At 35.2% G+C, this 23,258-nt stretch overlaps 11 non-coding genes across 11 annotated transcripts; all 11 read left to right on the forward strand.

Moving 5' to 3' along the window:
* The first annotated feature begins 1,168 nt into the window (after positions 1 to 1,168).
* TRNAP-UGG (transfer RNA proline (anticodon UGG)) lies at positions 1,169 to 1,240 on the forward strand. The gene has a single exon. It is a non-coding gene; the product is annotated as a tRNA-Pro (tRNA).
* Positions 1,241 to 2,269: 1,029 nt separating this feature from the next.
* On the forward strand, positions 2,270 to 2,341 carry TRNAP-UGG (transfer RNA proline (anticodon UGG)). The gene has a single exon. It is a non-coding gene; the product is annotated as a tRNA-Pro (tRNA).
* A 4,329-nt stretch (positions 2,342 to 6,670) lies between these two features.
* Positions 6,671 to 6,742, forward strand: TRNAP-UGG (transfer RNA proline (anticodon UGG)). Its single transcript has one exon. It is a non-coding gene; the product is annotated as a tRNA-Pro (tRNA).
* A 3,227-nt stretch (positions 6,743 to 9,969) lies between these two features.
* On the forward strand, positions 9,970 to 10,041 carry TRNAP-UGG (transfer RNA proline (anticodon UGG)). The gene has a single exon. It is a non-coding gene; the product is annotated as a tRNA-Pro (tRNA).
* Positions 10,042 to 13,268: 3,227 nt separating this feature from the next.
* Positions 13,269 to 13,340, forward strand: TRNAP-UGG (transfer RNA proline (anticodon UGG)). The gene has a single exon. It is a non-coding gene; the product is annotated as a tRNA-Pro (tRNA).
* Positions 13,341 to 15,468: 2,128 nt separating this feature from the next.
* Positions 15,469 to 15,540, forward strand: TRNAP-UGG (transfer RNA proline (anticodon UGG)). The gene has a single exon. It is a non-coding gene; the product is annotated as a tRNA-Pro (tRNA).
* A 1,029-nt stretch (positions 15,541 to 16,569) lies between these two features.
* On the forward strand, positions 16,570 to 16,641 carry TRNAP-UGG (transfer RNA proline (anticodon UGG)). Its single transcript has one exon. It is a non-coding gene; the product is annotated as a tRNA-Pro (tRNA).
* Positions 16,642 to 18,769: 2,128 nt separating this feature from the next.
* TRNAP-UGG (transfer RNA proline (anticodon UGG)) lies at positions 18,770 to 18,841 on the forward strand. Its single transcript has one exon. It is a non-coding gene; the product is annotated as a tRNA-Pro (tRNA).
* A 1,028-nt stretch (positions 18,842 to 19,869) lies between these two features.
* Positions 19,870 to 19,941, forward strand: TRNAP-UGG (transfer RNA proline (anticodon UGG)). The gene has a single exon. It is a non-coding gene; the product is annotated as a tRNA-Pro (tRNA).
* Positions 19,942 to 20,969: 1,028 nt separating this feature from the next.
* Positions 20,970 to 21,041, forward strand: TRNAP-UGG (transfer RNA proline (anticodon UGG)). The gene has a single exon. It is a non-coding gene; the product is annotated as a tRNA-Pro (tRNA).
* Positions 21,042 to 23,169: 2,128 nt separating this feature from the next.
* Positions 23,170 to 23,241, forward strand: TRNAT-UGU (transfer RNA threonine (anticodon UGU)). Its single transcript has one exon. It is a non-coding gene; the product is annotated as a tRNA-Thr (tRNA).
* Positions 23,242 to 23,258: the final 17 nt, after the last annotated feature.

Consider the following 23,258-nt stretch of genomic DNA (forward strand, 5'->3'; position numbering starts at 1 on the left):
TTGAGAACACAAACGCTGTCTGGCGCGTTAGTCTGGCAATTTTTTTCCTAAAACCCAGCTAATGTAATGGCTCGTTGGTCTAGGGGTATGATTCTCGCTTTGGGTGCGAGAGGTCCCGGTTTCAAATCCCGGACGAGCCCATGCAATTGGTGTTTTTATTTTGAAACACGTAGATTCCAACTGTGTTTAATATAGTCAGCAAAAATCATTTGTAGCAAAACCCTTCAAGTGCTCCACAGAGAAGATGTTGGCATGCCACCATCAATATATATATTTCCTGGTGCTTCTGATATCACCTTTCAAAGCTAACATCTTATATTAATACAAGTTTAGCTTTTACTTAGAATTGAATGAGAGAAATCATAAAAAATGTGTTGTTTTCATTATCAACCATTTAAAATCAATGGTTTATCGTAAGTCATTAATGCAAGTCCTAACTGCTCAGATGACGCTTTTAAGACTGCAAAGTCTTTCTTAAGACTGCAAAATCTTTGTTAACAACAAACAAAGGGGAAAAAAATATATGTTTTGACATACGGAATTCTATTTTTATTCATACTTAGACATGTGCAAATATGTGTTGGAGAGGGTAGGTTTGAATCAAATTCCTTCCAGTACACGCCTGAATGTATCGATGAATAAAACTGTAAAGGTAAATTCAAGGCAGTCGTTACGTTCGGCTGTGGATTCAAGTTATGGAACCAGGCCAACCTCCCCAAACATTATTTTGCACAAGACTATTTATAATTAATTTCTCCTCTGCACATCTTTACTTTATTTTCAACATGGTGATAGCATGCAGAATATGAGAAAGAAAGTTAAATCCTTCATGTGCTTTTCCAACATATATTTGAACCACAAATTTCTCCTAAACCAACAAAGCCCTAATAAACAATTAAGAAATGAATGGACATTTTAAGTCTTCCCCAGCAATTTGACCAGAAACAGACTCAACTTTGACAACTGTCAATATGATTTAACACCATCGTACATAAACCTCAACTGTTAATTTACAAATACAATGAAAATGATATTGGAAAAACAGATCCTATTGAGGAAATTTAAAATCCTCACTTCAAAACGAAAACTTTGTTTCTATTTTGAGAACACAAACGCTGTCTGGCGCGTTAGTCTGGCAATTTTTTTCCTAAAACCCAGCTAATGTAATGGCTCGTTGGTCTAGGGGTATGATTCTCGCTTTGGGTGCGAGAGGTCCCGGGTTCAAATCCCGGACGAGCCCATGCAATTGGTGTTTTTATTTTGAAACACGTAGATTCCAACTGTGTTTAATATAGTCAGCAAAAATCATTTGTAGCAAAACCCTTCAAGTGCTCCACAGAGAAGATGTTGGCATGCCACCATCAATATATATATTTCCTGGTGCTTCTGATATCACCTTTCAAAGCTAACATCTTATATTAATACAAGTTTAGCTTTTACTTAGAATTGTATGAGAGAAATCATAAAAAAATGTGTTGTTTTCATTATCAACCATTTAAAATCAATGGTTTATCGTAAGTCATTAATGCAAGTCCTAACTGCTCAGATGACGCTTTTAAGACTGCAAAGTCTTTCTTAAGACTGCAAAATCTTTGTTAACAACAAACAAAGGGGAAAAAAATATATGTTTTGACATACAGAATTCTATTTTTATTCATACTTAGACATGTGCAAATATGTGTTGGAGAGGGTAGGTTTGAATCAAATTCCTTCCAGTACACGCCTGAATGTATCGATGAATAAAACTGTAAAGGTAAATTCAAGGCAGTCGTTACGTTCGGCTGTGGATTCAAGTTATGGAACCAGGCCAACCTCCCCAAACATTATTTTGCACAAGACTATTTATAATTAATTTCTCCTCTGCACATCTTTACTTTATTTTCAACATGGTGATAGCATGCAGAATATGAGAAAGAAAGTTAAATCCTTCATGTGCTTTTCCAACATATATTTGAACCACAAATTTCTCCTAAACCAACAAAGCCCTCATAAACAATTAAGAAATGAATGGACATTTTAAGTCTTCCCCAGCAATTTGACCAGAAACAGACTCAACTTTGACAACTGTCAATATGATTTATCACCATCGTACATAAACCTCAACTGTTAATTTACCCATACAATGAAAATGATATTGGAAAAACAGATCCTATTGAGGAAATTTAAAATCCTCACTTCAAAACGAAAACTTTGTTTCTATTTTGAGAACACAAACGCTGTCTGGCGCGTTAGTCTGGCAATTTTTTTCCTAAAACCCAACTAATGTAATGGCTCGTTGGTCTAGGGGTATGATTCTCGCTTTGGGTGCGAGAGGTCCCGGGTTCAAATCCCGGACGAGCCCAAGCAATTGGTGTCTTTCTTTTGAAACACGTAGCTTCCAACTGTGTTTAATATAGTCAGCAAAAATCATTTGTAGCAAAACCCTTCAAGTGCTCCACAGAGAAGATGTTGGCATGCCACCATCAATATATATATTTCCTGGTGCTTCTGATATCACCTTTCAAAGCTAACATCTTATATTAATACAAGTTTAGCTTTTACTTAGAATTGTATGAGAGAAATCATAAAAAAATGTATGGTTTTCATTATCAACCATTTAAAATCAATGGTTTATCGTAAGTCATTAATGCAAGTCCTAACTGCTCAGATGACGCTTTTAAGACTGCAAAGTCTTTCTTAAGACTGCAAAATCTTTGTTAACAACAAACAAAGGGGAAAAAAATATATGTTTTGACATACAGAATTCTATTTTTATTCATACTTAGACATGTGCAAATATGTGTTGGAGAGGGTAGGTTTGAATCAAATTCCTTCCAGTACACGCCTGAATGTATCGATGAATAAAACTGTAAAGGTAAATTCAAGGCAGTCGTTACGTTCGGCTGTGGATTCAAGTTATGGAACCAGGCCAACCTCCCCAAACATTATTTTGCACAAGACTATTTATAATTAATTTCTCCTCTGCACATCTTTACTTTATTTTCAACATGGTGATAGCATGCAGAATATGAGAAAGAAAGTTAAATCCTTCATGTGCTTTTCCAACATATATTTGAACCACAAATTTCTCCTAAACCAACAAAGCCCTCATAAACAATTAAGAAATGAATGGACATTTTAAGTCTTCCCCAGCAATTTGACGAGAAACAGAATCAACTTTGACAACTGTCAATATGATTTAACACCATCGTACATAAACCTCAACTGTTAATTTACCCATACAATGAAAATGATATTGGAAAAACAGATCCTATTGAGGAAATTTAAAATCCTCACTTCAAAACGAAAACTTTGTTTCTATTTTGAGAACACAAACGCTGTCTGGCGCGTTAGTCTGGCAATTTTTTTCCTAAAACCCAACTAATGTAATGGCTCGTTGGTCTAGGGGTATGATTCTCGCTTTGGGTGCGAGAGGTCCCGGGTTCAAATCCCGTACGAGCCCAAGCAATTGGTGTCTTTCTTTTGAAACACGTAGCTTCCAACTGTGTTTAATATAGTCAGCAAAAATCATTTGTAGCAAAACCCTTCAAGTGCTCCACAGAGAAGATGTTGGCATGCCACCATCAATATATATATTTCCTGGTGCTTCTGATATCACCTTTCAAAGCTAACATCTTATATTAATACAAGTTTAGCTTTTACTTAGAATTGTATGAGAGAAATCATAAAAAATGTGTTGTTTTCATTATCAACCATTTAAAATCAATGGTTTATCGTAAGTCATTAATGCAAGTCCTAACTGCTCAGATGACGCTTTTAAGACTGCAAAGTCTTTCTTAAGACTGCAAAATCTTTGTTAACAACAAACAAAGGGGAAAAAAATATATGTTTTGACATACGGAATTCTATTTTTATTCATACTTAGACATGTGCAAATATGTGTTGGAGAGGGTAGGTTTGAATCAAATTCCTTCCAGTACACGCCTGAATGTATCGATGAATAAAACTGTAAAGGTAAATTCAAGGCAGTCGTTACGTTCGGCTGTGGATTCAAGTTATGGAACCAGGCCAACCTCCCCAAACATTATTTTGCACAAGACTATTTATAATTAATTTCTCCTCTGCACATCTTTACTTTATTTTCAACATGGTGATAGCATGCAGAATATGAGAAAGAAAGTTAAATCCTTCATGTGCTTTTCCAACATATATTTGAACCACAAATTTATCCTAAACCAACAAAGCCCTAATAAACAATTAAGAAATGAATGGACATTTTAAGTCTTCCCCAGCAATTTGACCAGAAACAGACTCAACTTTGACAACTGTCAATATGATTTAACACCATCGTACATAAACCTCAACTGTTAATTTACAAATACAATGAAAATGATATTGGAAAAACAGATCCTATTGAGGAAATTTAAAATCCTCACTTCAAAACGAAAACTTTGTTTCTATTTTGAGAACACAAACGCTGTCTGGCGCGTTAGTCTGGCAATTTTTTTCCTAAAACCCAGCTAATGTAATGGCTCGTTGGTCTAGGGGTATGATTCTCGCTTTGGGTGCGAGAGGTCCCGGTTTCAAATCCCGGACGAGCCCATGCAATTGGTGTTTTTATTTTGAAACACGTAGATTCCAACTGTGTTTAATATAGTCAGCAAAAATCATTTGTAGCAAAACCCTTCAAGTGCTCCACAGAGAAGATGTTGGCATGCCACCATCAATATATATATTTCCTGGTGCTTCTGATATCACCTTTCAAAGCTAACATCTTATATTAATACAAGTTTAGCTTTTACTTAGAATTGTATGAGAGAAATCATAAAAAAATGTGTTGTTTTCATTATCAACCATTTAAAATCAATGGTTTATCGTAAGTCATTAATGCAAGTCCTAACTGCTCAGATGACGCTTTTAAGACTGCAAAGTCTTTCTTAAGACTGCAAAATCTTTGTTAACAACAAACAAAGGGGAAAAAATATATGTTTTGCCATACGGAATTCTATTTTTATTCATACTTAGACATGTGCAAATATGTGTTGGAGAGGGTAGGTTTGAATCAAATTCCTTCCAGTACACGCCTGAATGTATCGATGAATAAAACTGTAAAGGTAAATTCAAGGCAGTCGTTACGTTCGGCTGTGGATTCAAGTTATGGAACCAGGCCAACCTCCCCAAACATTATTTTGCACAAGACTATTTATAATTAATTTCTCCTCTGCACATCTTTACTTTATTTTCAACATGGTGATAGCATGCAGAATATGAGAAAGAAAGTTAAATCCTTCATGTGCTTTTCCAACATATATTTGAACCACAAATTTATCCTAAACCAACAAAGCCCTAATAAACAATTAAGAAATGAATGGACATTTTAAGTCTTCCCCAGCAATTTGACCAGAAACAGACTCAACTTTGACAACTGTCAATATGATTTAACACCATCGTACATAAACCTCAACTGTTAATTTACAAATACAATGAAAATGATATTGGAAAAACAGATCCTATTGAGGAAATTTAAAATCCTCACTTCAAAACGAAAACTTTGTTTCTATTTTGAGAACACAAACGCTGTCTGGCGCGTTAGTCTGGCAATTTTTTTCCTAAAACCCAGCTAATGTAATGGCTCGTTGGTCTAGGGGTATGATTCTCGCTTTGGGTGCGAGAGGTCCCGGTTTCAAATCCCGGACGAGCCCATGCAATTGGTGTTTTTATTTTGAAACACGTAGATTCCAACTGTGTTTAATATAGTCAGCAAAAATCATTTGTAGCAAAACCCTTCAAGTGCTCCACAGAGAAGATGTTGGCATGCCACCATCAATATATATATTTCCTGGTGCTTCTGATATCACCTTTCAAAGCTAACATCTTATATTAATACAAGTTTAGCTTTTACTTAGAATTGAATGAGAGAAATCATAAAAAATGTGTTGTTTTCATTATCAACCATTTAAAATCAATGGTTTATCGTAAGTCATTAATGCAAGTCCTAACTGCTCAGATGACGCTTTTAAGACTGCAAAGTCTTTCTTAAGACTGCAAAATCTTTGTTAACAACAAACAAAGGGGAAAAAAATATATGTTTTGACATACGGAATTCTATTTTTATTCATACTTAGACATGTGCAAATATGTGTTGGAGAGGGTAGGTTTGAATCAAATTCCTTCCAGTACACGCCTGAATGTATCGATGAATAAAACTGTAAAGGTAAATTCAAGGCAGTCGTTACGTTCGGCTGTGGATTCAAGTTATGGAACCAGGCCAACCTCCCCAAACATTATTTTGCACAAGACTATTTATAATTAATTTCTCCTCTGCACATCTTTACTTTATTTTCAACATGGTGATAGCATGCAGAATATGAGAAAGAAAGTAAAATCCTTCATGTGCTTTTCCAACATATATTTGAACCACAAATTTCTCCTAAACCAACAAAGCCCTAATAAACAATTAAGAAATGAATGGACATTTTAAGTCTTCCCCAGCAATTTGACCAGAAACAGACTCAACTTTGACAACTGTCAATATGATTTAACACCATCGTACATAAACCTCAACTGTTAATTTACAAATACAATGAAAATGATATTGGAAAAACAGATCCTATTGAGGAAATTTAAAATCCTCACTTCAAAACGAAAACTTTGTTTCTATTTTGAGAACACAAACGCTGTCTGGCGCGTTAGTCTGGCAATTTTTTTCCTAAAACCCAGCTAATGTAATGGCTCGTTGGTCTAGGGGTATGATTCTCGCTTTGGGTGCGAGAGGTCCCGGGTTCAAATCCCGGACGAGCCCATGCAATTGGTGTTTTTATTTTGAAACACGTAGATTCCAACTGTGTTTAATATAGTCAGCAAAAATCATTTGTAGCAAAACCCTTCAAGTGCTCCACAGAGAAGATGTTGGCATGCCACCATCAATATATATATTTCCTGGTGCTTCTGATATCACCTTTCAAAGCTAACATCTTATATTAATACAAGTTTAGCTTTTACTTAGAATTGTATGAGAGAAATCATAAAAAATGTGTTGTTTTCATTATCAACCATTTAAAATCAATGGTTTATCGTAAGTCATTAATGCAAGTCCTAACTGCTCAGATGACGCTTTTAAGACTGCAAAGTCTTTCTTAAGACTGCAAAATCTTTGTTAACAACAAACAAAGGGGAAAAAAATATATGTTTTGACATACGGAATTCTATTTTTATTCATACTTAGACATGTGCAAATATGTGTTGGAGAGGGTAGGTTTGAATCAAATTCCTTCCAGTACACGCCTGAATGTATCGATGAATAAAACTGTGAAGGTAAATTCAAGGCAGTCGTTACGTTCGGCTGTGGATTCAAGTTATGGAACCAGGCCAACCTCCCCAAACATTATTTTGCACAAGACTATTTATAATTAATTTCTCCTCTGCACATCTTTACTTTATTTTCAACATGGTGATAGCATGCAGAATATGAGAAAGAAAGTTGAATCCTTCATGTGCTTTTCCAACATATATTTGAACCACAAATTTCTCCTAAACCAACAAAGCCCTCATAAACAATTAAGAAATGAAGGGAAATTTTAAGTCTTCCCCAGCAATTTGACCAGAAACAGACTCAACTTTGACAACTGTCAATATGATTTAACACCATCGTACATAAACCTCAACTGTTAATTTACCCATACAATGAAAATGATATTGGAAAAACAGATCCTATTGAGGAAATTTAAAATCCTCACTTCAAAACGAAAACTTTGTTTCTATTTTGAGAACACAAACGCTGTATGGCGCGTTAGTCTGGCAATTTTTTTCCTAAAACCCAGCTAATGTAATGGCTCGTTGGTCTAGGGGTATGATTGGTCTAGGGGCGAGAGGTCCCGGGTTCAAATCCCGGACGAGCCCATGCAATTGGTGTTTTTATTTTGAAACACGTAGATTCCAACTGTGTTTAATATAGTCAGCAAAAATCATTTGTAGCAAAACCCTTCAAGTGCTCCACAGAGAAGATGTTGGCATGCCACCATCAATATATATATATTTCCTGGTGCTTCTGATATCACCTTTCAAAGCTAACATCTTATATTAATACAAGTTTAGCTTTTACTTAGAATTGTATGAGAGAAATCATAAAAAATTTGTTGTTTTCATTATCAACCATTTAAAATCAATGGTTTATCGTAAGTCATTAATGCAAGTCCTAACTGCTCAGATGACGCTTTTAAGACTGCAAAGTCTTTCTTAAGACTGCAAAATCTTTGTTAACAACAAACAAAGGGGAAAAAAATATATGTTTTGACATTCGGAATTCTATTTTTATTCATACTTAGACATGTGCAAATATGTGTTGGAGAGGGTAGGTTTGAATCAAATTCCTTCCAGTACACGCCTAAATGTATCGATGAATAAAACTGTGAAGGTAAATTCAAGGCAGTCGTTACGTTCGGCTGTGGATTCAAGTTATGGAACCAGGCCAACCTCCCCAAACATTATTTTGCACAAGACTATTTATAATTAATTTCTCCTCTGCACATCTTTACTTTATTTTCAACATGGTGATAGCATGCAGAATATGAGAAAGAAAGTTGAATCCTTCATGTGCTTTTCCAACATATATTTGAACCACAAATTTCTCCTAAACCAACAAAGCCCTCATAAACAATTAAGAAATGAAGGGAAATTTTAAGTCTTCCCCAGCAATTTGACCAGAAACAGACTCAACTTTGACAACTGTCAATATGATTTATCACCATCGTACATAAACCTCAACTGTTAATTTACCCATACAATGAAAATGATATTGGAAAAACAGATCCTATTTAGGAAATTTAAAATCCTCACTTCAAAACGAAAACTTTGTTTCTATTTTGAGAACACAAACGCTGTCTGGCGCGTTAGTCTGGCAATTTTTTTCCTAAAACCGAACTAATGTAATGGCTCGTTGGTCTAGGGGTATGATTCTCGCTTTGGGTGCGAGAGGTCCTGGGTTCAAATCCCGGACGAGCCCAAGCAATTGGTGTTTTTCTTTTGAAACACGTAGCTTCCAACTGTGTTTAATATAGTCAGCAAAAATCATTTGTAGCAAAACCCTTCAAGTGCTCCACAGAGAAGATGTTGGCATGCCACCATCAATATATATATTTCCTGGTGCTTCTGATATCACCTTTCAAAGCTAACATCTTATATTAATACAAGTTTAGCTTTTACTTAGAATTGTATGAGAGAAATCATAAAAAATGTGTTGTTTTCATTATCAACCATTTAAAATCAATGGTTTATCGTAAGTCATTAATGCAAGTCCTAACTGCTCAGATGACGCTTTTAAGACTGCAAAGTCTTTCTTAAGACTGCAAAATCTTTGTTAACAACAAACAAAGGGGAAAAAAATATATGTTTTGACATACGGAATTCTATTTTTATTCATACTTAGACATGTGCAAATATGTGTTGGAGAGGGTAGGTTTGAATCAAATTCCTTCCAGTACACGCCTGAATGTATCGATGAATAAAACTGTAAAGGTAAATTCAAGGCAGTCGTTACGTTCGGCTGTGGATTCAAGTTATGGAACCAGGCCAACCTCCCCAAACATTATTTTGCACAAGACTATTTATAATTAATTTCTCCTCTGCACATCTTTACTTTATTTTCAACATGGTGATAGCATGCAGAATATGAGAAAGAAAGTTGAATCCTTCATGTGCTTTTCCAACATATATTTGAACCACAAATTTCTCCTAAACCAACAAAGCCCTCATAAACAATTAAGAAATGAATGGAAATTTTAAGTCTTCCCCAGCAATTTGACCAGAAACAGACTCAACTTTGACAACTGTCAATATGATTTATCACCATCGTACATAAACCTCAACTGTTAATTTACCCATACAATGAAAATGATATAGGAAAAACAGATCCTATTGAGGAAATTTAAAATCCTCACTTCAAAACGAAAACTTTGTTTCTATTTTGAGAACACAAACGCTGTTTGGCGCGTTAGTCTGGCAATTTTTTTCCTAAAACCCAACTAATGTAATGGCTCGTTGGTCTAGGGGTATGATTCTCGCTTTGGGTGCGAGAGGTCCCGGGTTCAAATCCCGGACGAGCCCAAGCAATTGGTGTTTTTCTTTTGAAACACGTAGCTTCCAACTGTGTTTAATATAGTCAGCAAAAATCATTTGTAGCAAAACCCTTCAAGTGCTCCACAGAGAAGATGTTGGCATGCCACCATCAATATATATATTTCCTGGTGCTTCTGATATCACCTTTCAAAGCTAACATCTTATATTAATACAAGTTTAGCTTTTACTTAGAATTGTATGAGAGAAATCATAAAAAATGTGTTGTTTTCATTATCAACCATTTAAAATCAATGGTTTATCGTAAGTCATTAATGCAAGTCTTAACTGCTCAGATGACGCTTTTAAGACTGCAAAGTCTTTCTTAAGACTGCAAAATCTTTGTTAACAACAAACAAAGGGGAAAAAAATATATGTTTTGACATACGGAATTCTATTTTTATTCATACTTAGACATGTGCAAATATGTGTTGGAGAGGGTAGGTTTGAATCAAATTCCTTCCAGTACACGCCTGAATGTATCGATGAATAAAACTGTAAAGGTAAATTCAAGGCAGTCGTTACGTTCGGCTTTGGATTCAAGTTATGGAACCAGGCCAACCTCCCCAAACATTATTTTGCACAAGACTATTTATAATTAATTTCTCCTCTGCACATCTTTACTTTATTTTCAACATGGTGATAGCATGCAGAATATGAGAAAGAAAGTTAAATCCTTCATGTGCTTTTCCAACATATATTTGAACCACAAATTTCTCCTAAACCAACAAAGCCCTCATAAACAATTAAGAAATGAATGGACATTTTAAGTCTTGCCCAGCAATTTGACCAGAAACAGACTCAACTTTGACAACTGTCAATATGATTTAACACCATCGTACATAAACCTCAACTGTTAATTTACCCATACAATGAAAATGATATTGGAAAAACAGATCCTATTGAGGAAATTTAAAATCCTCACTTCAAAACGAAAACTTTGTTTCTATTTTGAGAACACAAACGCTGTATGGCGCGTTAGTCTGGCAATTTTTTTCCTAAAACCCAGCTAATGTAATGGCTCGTTGGTCTAGGGGTATGATTGGTCTAGGGGCGAGAGGTCCCGGGTTCAAATCCCGGACGAGCCCATGCAATTGGTGTTTTTATTTTGAAACACGTAGATTCCAACTGTGTTTAATATAGTCAGCAAAAATCATTTGTAGCAAAACCCTTCAAGTGCTCCACAGAGAAGATGTTGGCATGCCACCATCAATATATATATATTTCCTGGTGCTTCTGATATCACCTTTCAAAGCTAACATCTTATATTAATACAAGTTTAGCTTTTACTTAGAATTGTATGAGAGAAATCATAAAAAATGTGTTGTTTTCATTATCAACCATTTAAAATCAATGGTTTATCGTAAGTCATTAATGCAAGTCCTAACTGCTCAGATGACGCTTTTAAGACTGCAAAGTCTTTCTTAAGACTGCAAAATCTTTGTTAACAACAAACAAAGGGGAAAAAAATATATGTTTTGACATACGGAATTCTATTTTTATTCATACTTAGACATGTGCAAATATGTGTTGGAGAGGGTAGGTTTGAATCAAATTCCTTCCAGTACACGCCTGAATGTATCGATGAATAAAACTGTGAAGGTAAATTCAAGGCAGTCGTTACGTTCGGCTGTGGATTCAAGTTATGGAACCAGGCCAACCTCCCCAAACATTATTTTGCACAAGACTATTTATAATTAATTTCTCCTCTGCACATCTTTACTTTATTTTCAACATGGTGATAGCATGCAGAATATGAGAAAGAAAGTTGAATCCTTCATGTGCTTTTCCAACATATATTTGAACCACAAATTTCTCCTAAACCAACAAAGCCCTCATAAACAATTAAGAAATGAATGGAAATTTTAAGTCTTCCCCAGCAATTTGACCAGAAACAGACTCAACTTTGACAACTGTCAATATGATTTATCACCATCGTACATAAACCTCAACTGTTAATTTACCCATACAATGAAAATGATATAGGAAAAACAGATCCTATTGAGGAAATTTAAAATCCTCACTTCAAAACGAAAACTTTGTTTCTATTTTGAGAACACAAACGCTGTCTGGCGCGTTAGTCTGGCAATTTTTTTCCTAAAACCCAACTAATGTAATGGCTCGTTGGTCTAGGGCTATGATTCTCGCTTTGGGTGCGAGAGATCCCGGGTTCAAATCCCGGACGAGCCCAAGCAATTGGTGTTTTTCTTTTGAAACACGTAGCTTCCAACTGTGTTTAATATAGTCAGCAAAAATCATTTGTAGCAAAACCCTTCAAGTGCTCCACAGAGAAGATGTTGGCATGCCACCATCAATATATATATTTCCTGGTGCTTCTGATATCACCTTTCAAAGCTAACATCTTATATTAATACAAGTTTAGCTTTTACTTAGAATTGTATGAGAGAAATCATAAAAAATGTGTTGTTTTCATTATCAACCATTTAAAATCAATGGTTTATCGTAAGTCATTAATGCAAGTCCTAACTGCTCAGATGACGCTTTTAAGACTGCAAAGTCTTTCTTAAGACTGCAAAATCTTTGTTAACAACAAACAAAAGGGAAAAAAATATATGTTTTGACATACGGAATTCTATTTTTATTCATACTTAGACATGTGCAAATATGTGTTGGAGAGGGTAGGTTTGAATCAAATTCCTTCCAGTACACGCCTGAATGTATCGATGAATAAAACTGTAAAGGTAAATTCAAGGCAGTCGTTACGTTCGGCTGTGGATTCAAGTTATGGAACCAGGCCAACCTCCCCAAACATTATTTTGCACAAGACTATTTATAATTAATTTCTCCTCTGCACATCTTTACTTTATTTTCAACATGGTGATAGCATGCAGAATATGAGAAAGAAAGTTAAATCCTTCATGTGCTTTTCCAACATATATTTGAACCACAAATTTCTCCTAAACCAACAAAGCCCTCATAAACAATTAAGAAATGAATGGAAATTTTAAGTCTTCCCCAGCAATTTGACCAGAAACAGACTCAACTTTGACAACTGTCAATATGATTTATCACCATCGTACATAAACCTCAACTGTTAATTTACCCATACAATGAAAATGATATAGGAAAAACAGATCCTATTGAGGAAATTTAAAATCCTCACTTCAAAACGAAAACTTTGTTTCTATTTTGAGAACACAAACGCTGTCTGGCGCGTTAGTCTGGCAATTTTTTTCCTAAAACCCAACTAATGTAATGGCTCGTTGGTCTAGGGGTATGATTCTCGCTTTGGGTGCGAGAGGTCCCGGGTTCAAATCCCGGACGAGCCCAAGCAATTGGTGTTTTTCTTTTGAAACACGTAGCTTCCAACTGTGTTTAATATAGTCAGCAAAAATCATTTGTAGCAAAACCCTTCAAGTGCTCCACAGAGAAGATGTTGGCATGCCACCATCAATATATATATTTCCTGGTGCTTCTGATATCACCTTTCAAAGCTAACATCTTATATTAATACAAGTTTAGCTTTTACTTAGAATTGTATGAGAGAAATCATAAAAAATGTGTTGTTTTCATTATCAACCATTTAAAATCAATGGTTTATCGTAAGTCATTAATGCAAGTCCTAACTGCTCAGATGACGCTTTTAAGACTGCAAAGTCTTTCTTAAGACTGCAAAATCTTTGTTAACAACAAACAAAAGGGAAAAAAATATATGTTTTGACATACGGAATTCTATTTTTATTCATACTTAGACATGTGCAAATATGTGTTGGAGAGGGTAGGTTTGAATCAAATTCCTTCCAGTACACGCCTGAATGTATCGATGAATAAAACTGTAAAGGTAAATTCAAGGCAGTCGTTACGTTCGGCTGTGGATTCAAGTTATGGAACCAGGCCAACCTCCCCAAACATTATTTTGCACAAGACTATTTATAATTAATTTCTCCTCTGCACATCTTTACTTTATTTTCAACATGGTGATAGCATGCAGAATATGAGAAAGAAAGTTAAATCCTTCATGTGCTTTTCCAACATATATTTGAACCACAAATTTCTCCTTAACCAACAAAGCCCTCATAAACAATTAAGAAATGAATGGACATTTTAAGTCTTCCCCAGCAATTTGACCAGAAACAGACTCAACTTTGACAACTGTCAATATGATTTATCACCATCGTACATAAACCTCAACTGTTAATTTACCCATACAATGAAAATGATATTGGAAAAACAGATCCTATTGAGGAAATTTAAAATCCTCACTTCAAAACGAAAACTTTGTTTCTATTTTGAGAACACAAACGCTGTCTGGCGCGTTAGTCTGGCAATTTTTTTCCTAAAACCCAACTAATGTAATGGCTCGTTGGTCTAGGGGTATGATTCTCGCTTTGGGTGCGAGAGGTCCCGGGTTTAAATCCCAGACAAGCCCAAGCAATTGGTGTTTTTCTTTTGAAACACGTAGCTTCCAACTGTGTTTAATATAGTCAGCAAAAATCATTTGTAGCAAAACCCTTCAAGTTCTCCACAGAGAAGATGTTGGCATGCCACCATCAATATATATATTTCCTGGTGCTTCTGATATCACCTTTCAAAGCTAACATCTTATATTAATACAAGTTTAGCTTTTACTTAGAATTGTATGAGAGAAATCATAAAAAATTTGTTGTTTTCATTATCAACCATTTAAAATCAATGGTTTATCGTAAGTCATTAATGCAAGTCCTAACTGCTCAGATGACGCTTTTAAGACTGCAAAGTCTTTCTTAAGACTGCAAAATCTTTGTTAACAACAAACAAAGGGGAAAAAAATATATGTTTTGACATTCGGAATTCTATTTTTATTCATACTTAGACATGTGCAAATATGTGTTGGAGAGGGTAGGTTTGAATCAAATTCCTTCCAGTACACGCCTAAATGTATCGATGAATAAAACTGTGAAGGTAAATTCAAGGCAGTCGTTACGTTCGGCTGTGGATTCAAGTTATGGAACCAGGCCAACCTCCCCAAACATTATTTTGCACAAGACTATTTATAATTAATTTCTCCTCTGCACATCTTTACTTTATTTTCAACATGGTGATAGCATGCAGAATATGAGAAAGAAAGTTGAATCCTTCATGTGCTTTTCCAACATATATTTGAACCACAAATTTCTCCTAAACCAACAAAGCCCTCATAAACAATTAAGAAATGAAGGGAAATTTTAAGTCTTCCCCAGCAATTTGACCAGAAACAGACTCAACTTTGACAACTGTCAATATGATTTATCACCATCGTACATAAACCTCAACTGTTAATTTACCCATACAATGAAAATGATATTGGAAAAACAGATCCTATTTAGGAAATTTAAAATCCTCACTTCAAAACGAAAACTTTGTTTCTATTTTGAGAACACAAACGCTGTCTGGCGCGTTAGTCTGGCAATTTTTTTCCTAAAACCCAACTAATGTAATGGCTCGTTGGTCTAGGGGTATGATTCTCGCTTTGGGTGCGAGAGGTCCCGGGTTCAAATCCCGGACGAGCCCAAGCAATTGGTGTTTTTCTTTTGAAACACGTAGCTTCCAACTGTGTTTAATATAGTCAGCAAAAATCATTTGTAGCAAAACCCTTCAAGTGCTCCACAGAGAAGATGTTGGCATGCCACCATCAATATATATATTTCCTGGTGCTTCTGATATCACCTTTCAAAGCTAACATCTTATATTAATACAAGTTTAGCTTTTACTTAGAATTGTATGAGAGAAATCATAAAAAATGTGTTGTTTTCATTATCAACCATTTAAAATCAATGGTTTATCGTAAGTCATTAATGCAAGTCCTAACTGCTCAGATGACGCTTTTAAGACTGCAAAGTCTTTCTTAAGACTGCAAAATCTTTGTTAACAACAAACAAAGGGGAAAAAAATATATGTTTTGACATACGGAATTCTATTTTTATTCATACTTAGACATGTGCAAATATGTGTTGGAGAGGGTAGGTTTGAATCAAATTCCTTCCAGTACACGCCTGAATGTATCGATGAATAAAACTGTAAAGGTAAATTCAAGGCAGTCGTTACGTTCGGCTGTGGATTCAAGTTATGGAACCAGGCCAACCTCCCCAAACATTATTTTGCACAAGACTATTTATAATTAATTTCTCCTCTGCACATCTTTACTTTATTTTCAACATGGTGATAGCATGCAGAATATGAGAAAGAAAGTTGAATCCTTCATGTGCTTTTCCAACATATATTTGAACCACAAATTTCTCCTAAACCAACAAAGCCCTCATAAACAATTAAGAAATGAATGGAAATTTTAAGTCTTCCCCAGCAATTTGACCAGAAACAGACTCAACTTTGACAACTGTCAATATGATTTATCACCATCGTACATAAACCTCAACTGTTAATTTACCCATACAATGAAAATGATATAGGAAAAACAGATCCTATTGAGGAAATTTAAAATCCTCACTTCAAAACGAAAACTTTGTTTCTATTTTGAGAACACAAACGCTGTCTGGCGCGTTAGTCTGGCAATTTTTTTTCCTAAAACCCAACTAATGTAATGGCTCGTTGGTCTAGGGGTATGATTCTCGCTTTGGGTGCGAGAGGTCCCGGGTTCAAATCCCGGACGAGCCCAAGCAATTGGTGTTTTTCTTTTGAAACACGTAGCTTCCAACTGTGTTTAATATAGTCAGCAAAAATCATTTGTAGCAAAACCCTTCAAGTGCTCCACAGAGAAGATGTTGGCATGCCACCATCAATATATATATTTCCTGGTGCTTCTGATATCACCTTTCAAAGCTAACATCTTATATTAATACAAGTTTAGCTTTTACTTAGAATTGTATGAGAGAAATCATAAAAAATGTGTTGTTTTCATTATCAACCATTTAAAATCAATGGTTTATCGTAAGTCATTAATGCAAGTCCTAACTGCTCAGATGACGCTTTTAAGACTGCAAAGTCTTTCTTAAGACTGCAAAATCTTTGTTAACAACAAACAAAAGGGAAAAAAATATATGTTTTGACATACGGAATTCTATTTTTATTCATACTTAGACATGTGCAAATATGTGTTGGAGAGGGTAGGTTTGAATCAAATTCCTTCCAGTACACGCCTGAATGTATCGATGAATAAAACTGTAAAGGTAAATTCAAGGCAGTCGTTACGTTCGGCTGTGGATTCAAGTTATGGAACCAGGCCAACCTCCCCAAACATTATTTTGCACAAGACTATTTATAATTAATTTCTCCTCTGCACATCTTTACTTTATTTTCAACATGGTGATAGCATGCAGAATATGAGAAAGAAAGTTAAATCCTTCATGTGCTTTTCCAACATATATTTGAACCACAAATTTCTCCTAAACCAACAAAGCCCTCATAAACAATTAAGAAATGAATGGACATTTTAAGTCTTCCCCAGCAATTTGACCAGAAACAGACTCAACTTTGACAACTGTCAATATGATTTATCACCATCGTACATAAACCTCAACTGTTAATTTACCCATACAATGAAAATGATATTGGAAAAACAGATCCTATTGAGGAAATTTAAAATCCTCACTTCAAAACGAAAACTTTGTTTCTATTTTGAGAACACAAACGCTGTCTGGCGCGTTAGTCTGGCAATTTTTTTCCTAAAACCCAACTAATGTAATGGCTCGTTGGTCTAGGGGTATGATTCTCGCTTTGGGTGCGAGAGGTCCCGGGTTTAAATCCCAGACAAGCCCAAGCAATTGGTGTTTTTCTTTTGAAACACGTAGCTTCCAACTGTGTTTAATATAGTCAGCAAAAATCATTTGTAGCAAAACCCTTCAAGTTCTCCACAGAGAAGATGTTGGCATGCCACCATCAATATATATATTTCCTGGTGCTTCTGATATCACCTTTCAAAGCTAACATCTTATATTAATACAAGTTTAGCTTTTACTTAGAATTGTATGAGAGAAATCATAAAAAATTTGTTGTTTTCATTATCAACCATTTAAAATCAATGGTTTATCGTAAGTCATTAATGCAAGTCCTAACTGCTCAGATGACGCTTTTAAGACTGCAAAGTCTTTCTTAAGACTGCAAAATCTTTGTTAACAACAAACAAAGGGGAAAAAAATATATGTTTTGACATTCGGAATTCTATTTTTATTCATACTTAGACATGTGCAAATATGTGTTGGAGAGGGTAGGTTTGAATCAAATTCCTTCCAGTACACGCCTAAATGTATCGATGAATAAAACTGTGAAGGTAAATTCAAGGCAGTCGTTACGTTCGGCTGTGGATTCAAGTTATGGAACCAGGCCAACCTCCCCAAACATTATTTTGCACAAGACTATTTATAATTAATTTCTCCTCTGCACATCTTTACTTTATTTTCAACATGGTGATAGCATGCAGAATATGAGAAAGAAAGTTGAATCCTTCATGTGCTTTTCCAACATATATTTGAACCACAAATTTCTCCTAAACCAACAAAGCCCTCATAAACAATTAAGAAATGAAGGGAAATTTTAAGTCTTCCCCAGCAATTTGACCAGAAACAGACTCAACTTTGACAACTGTCAATATGATTTATCACCATCGTACATAAACCTCAACTGTTAATTTACCCATACAATGAAAATGATATTGGAAAAACAGATCCTATTTAGGAAATTTAAAATCCTCACTTCAAAACGAAAACTTTGTTTCTATTTTGAGAACACAAACGCTGTCTGGCGCGTTAGTCTGGCAATTTTTTTCCTAAAACCCAACTAATGTAATGGCTCGTTGGTCTAGGGGTATGATTCTCGCTTTGGGTGCGAGAGGTCCCGGGTTCAAATCCCGGACGAGCCCAAGCAATTGGTGTTTTTCTTTTGAAACACGTAGCTTCCAACTGTGTTTAATATAGTCAGCAAAAATCATTTGTAGCAAAACCCTTCAAGTGCTCCACAGAGAAGATGTTGGCATGCCACCATCAATATATATATTTCCTGGTGCTTCTGATATCACCTTTCAAAGCTAACATCTTATATTAATACAAGTTTAGCTTTTACTTAGAATTGTATGAGAGAAATCATAAAAAATGTGTTGTTTTCATTATCAACCATTTAAAATCAATGGTTTATCGTAAGTCATTAATGCAAGTCCTAACTGCTCAGATGACGCTTTTAAGACTGCAAAGTCTTTCTTAAGACTGCAAAATCTTTGTTAACAACAAACAAAGGGGAAAAAAATATATGTTTTGACATACGGAATTCTATTTTTATTCATACTTAGACATGTGCAAATATGTGTTGGAGAGGGTAGGTTTGAATCAAATTCCTTCCAGTACACGCCTGAATGTATCGATGAATAAAACTGTAAAGGTAAATTCAAGGCAGTCGTTACGTTCGGCTGTGGATTCAAGTTATGGAACCAGGCCAACCTCCCCAAACATTATTTTGCACAAGACTATTTATAATTAATTTCTCCTCTGCACATCTTTACTTTATTTTCAACATGGTGATAGCATGCAGAATATGAGAAAGAAAGTTGAATCCTTCATGTGCTTTTCCAACATATATTTGAACCACAAATTTCTCCTAAACCAACAAAGCCCTCATAAACAATTAAGAAATGAATGGAAATTTTAAGTCTTCCCCAGCAATTTGACCAGAAACAGACTCAACTTTGACAACTGTCAATATGATTTATCACCATCGTACATAAACCTCAACTGTTAATTTACCCATACAATGAAAATGATATAGGAAAAACAGATCCTATTGAGGAAATTTAAAATCCTCACTTCAAAACGAAAACTTTGTTTCTATTTTGAGAACACAAACGCTGTCTGGCGCGTTAGTCTGGCAATTTTTTTCCTAAAACCCAACTAATGTAATGGCTCGTTGGTCTAGGGGTATGATTCTCGCTTTGGGTGCGAGAGGTCCCGGGTTCAAATCCCGGACGAGCCCAAGCAATTGGTGTTTTTCTTTTGAAACACGTAGCTTCCAACTGTGTTTAATATAGTCAGCAAAAATCATTTGTAGCAAAACCCTTCAAGTGCTCCACAGAGAAGATGTTGGCATGCCACCATCAATATATATATTTCCTGGTGCTTCTGATATCACCTTTCAAAGCTAACATCTTATATTAATACAAGTTTAGCTTTTACTTAGAATTGTATGAGAGAAATCATAAAAAATGTGTTGTTTTCATTATCAACCATTTAAAATCAATGGTTTATCGTAAGTCATTAATGCAAGTCCTAACTGCTCAGATGACGCTTTTAAGACTGCAAAGTCTTTCTTAAGACTGCAAAATCTTTGTTAACAACAAACAAAAGGGAAAAAAATATATGTTTTGACATACGGAATTCTATTTTTATTCATACTTAGACATGTGCAAATATGTGTTGGAGAGGGTAGGTTTGAATCAAATTCCTTCCAGTACACGCCTGAATGTATCGATGAATAAAACTGTAAAGGTAAATTCAAGGCAGTCGTTACGTTCGGCTGTGGATTCAAGTTATGGAACCAGGCCAACCTCCCCAAACATTATTTTGCACAAGACTATTTATAATTAATTTCTCCTCTGCACATCTTTACTTTATTTTCAACATGGTGATAGCATGCAGAATATGAGAAAGAAAGTTAAATCCTTCATGTGCTTTTCCAACATATATTTGAACCACAAATTTCTCCTAAACCAACAAAGCCCTCATAAACAATTAAGAAATGAATGGACATTTTAAGTCTTCCCCAGCAATTTGACCAGAAACAGACTCAACTTTGACAACTGTCAATATGATTTATCACCATCGTACATAAACCTCAACTGTTAATTTACCCATACAATGAAAATGATATTGGAAAAACAGATCCTATTGAGGAAATTTAAAATCCTCACTTCAAAACGAAAACTTTGTTTCTATTTTGAGAACACAAACGCTGTCTGGCACGTTAGTCTGGCAATTTTTTTCCTAAAACCCAACTAATGTAATGGCTCGTTGGTCTAGGGGTATGATTCTCGCTTTGGGTGCGAGAGGTCCCGGGTTCAAATCCCGGACGAGCCCAAGCAATTGGTGTTTTTCTTTTGAAACACGTAGCTTCCAACTGTGTTTAATATAGTCAGCAAAAATCATTTGTAGCAAAACCCTTCAAGTGCTCCACAGAGAAGATGTTGGCATGCCACCATCAATATATATATTTCCTGGTGCTTCTGATATCACCTTTCAAAGCTAACATCTTATATTAATACAAGTTTAGCTTTTACTTAGAATTGTATGAGAGAAATCATAAAAAATGTGTTGTTTTCATTATCAACCATTTAAAATCAATGGTTTATCGTAAGTCATTAATGCAAGTCCTAACTGCTCAGATGACGCTTTTAAGACTGCAAAGTCTTTCTTAAGACTGCAAAATCTTTGTTAACAACAAACAAAGGGGAAAAAAATATATGTTTTGACATTCGGAATTCTATTTTTATTCATACTTAGACATGTGCAAATATGTGTTGGAGAGGGTAGGTTTGAATCAAATTCCTTCCAGTACACGCCTAAATGTATCGATGAATAAAACTGTGAAGGTAAATTCAAGGCAGTCGTTACGTTCGGCTGTGGATTCAAGTTATGGAACCAGGCCAACCTCCCCAAACATTATTTTGCACAAGACTATTTATAATTAATTTCTCCTCTGCACATCTTTACTTTATTTTCAACATGGTGATAGCATGCAGAATATGAGAAAGAAAGTTGAATCCTTCATGTGCTTTTCCAACATATATTTGAACCACAAATTTCTCCTAAACCAACAAAGCCCTCATAAACAATTAAGAAATGAATGGAAATTTTAAGTCTTCCCCAGCAATTTGACCAGAAACAGACTCAACTTTGACAACTGTCAATATGATTTATCACCATCGTACATAAACCTCAACTGTTAATTTACCCATACAATGAAAATGATATAGGAAAAACAGATCCTATTGAGGAAATTTAAAATCCTCACTTCAAAACGAAAACTTTGTTTCTATTTTGAGAACACAAACGCTGTCTGGCGCGTTAGTCTGGCAATTTTTTTCCTAAAACCCAACTAATGTAATGGCTCGTTGGTCTAGGGGTATGATTCTCGCTTTGGGTGCGAGAGGTCCCGGGTTCAAATCCCGGATGAGCCCAAGCAATTGGTGTTTTTCTTTTGAAACACGTAGCTTCCAACTGTGTTTAATATAGTCAGCAAAAATCATTTGTAGCAAAACCCTTCAAGTGCTCCACAGAGAAGATGTTGGCATGCCACCATCAATATATATATTTCCTGGTGCTTCTGATATCACCTTTCAAAGCTAACATCTTATATTAATACAAGTTTAGCTTTTACTTAGAATTGTATGAGAGAAATCATAAAAAAATTGTTGTTTTCATTATCAACCATTTAAAATCAATGGTTTATCGTAAGTCATTAATGCAAGTCCTAACTGCTCAGATGACGCTTTTAAGACTGCAAAGTCTTTCTTAAGACTGCAAAATCTTTGTTAACAACAAACAAAGGGGAAAAAAATATATGTTTTGACATACGGAATTCTATTTTTATTCATACTTAGACATGTGCAAATATGTGTTGGAGAGGGTAGGTTTGAATCAAATTCCTTCCAGTACACGCCTGAATGTATCGATGAATAAAACTGTGAAGGTAAATTCAAGGCAGTCGTTACGTTCGGCTGTGGATTTAAGTTATGGAACCAGGCCAACCTCCCCAAACATTATTTTTCACAAGACTATTTATAATTAATTTCTCCTCTGCACATCTTTACTTTATTTTCAACATGGTGATAGCATGCAGAATATGAGAAAGAAAGTTGAATCCTTCATGTGCTTTTCCAACATATATTTGAACCACAAATTTCTCCTAAACCAACAAAGCCCTCATAAACAATTAAGAAATGAATGGACTTTTTAAGTCTTCCCCAGCAATTTGACCAGAAACAGACTCAACTTTGACAACTGTCAATATGATTTAACACCATCGTACATAAACCTCAACTGTTAATTTACACATACAATGAAAATGATATTGGAAAAACAGATCCTATTGAGGAAATTTAAAATCCTCACTTCAAAACGAAAACTTTGTTTCTATTTTGAGAACACAAACGCTGTCTGGCGCGTTAGTCTGGCAATTTTTTTCCTAAAACCCAGCTACTGTAATGGCTCGTTGGTCTAGGGGTATGATTCTCGCTTTGTGTGCGAGAGGTCCCGGGTTCAAATCCCGGACGAGCCCATGCAATTGGTGTTTTT

The sequence above is a fragment of the Pelobates fuscus genome, chromosome 6, assembly GCF_036172605.1.
Source record: "Pelobates fuscus isolate aPelFus1 chromosome 6, aPelFus1.pri, whole genome shotgun sequence".
Lineage (NCBI taxonomy): Eukaryota > Metazoa > Chordata > Amphibia > Anura > Pelobatidae > Pelobates > Pelobates fuscus.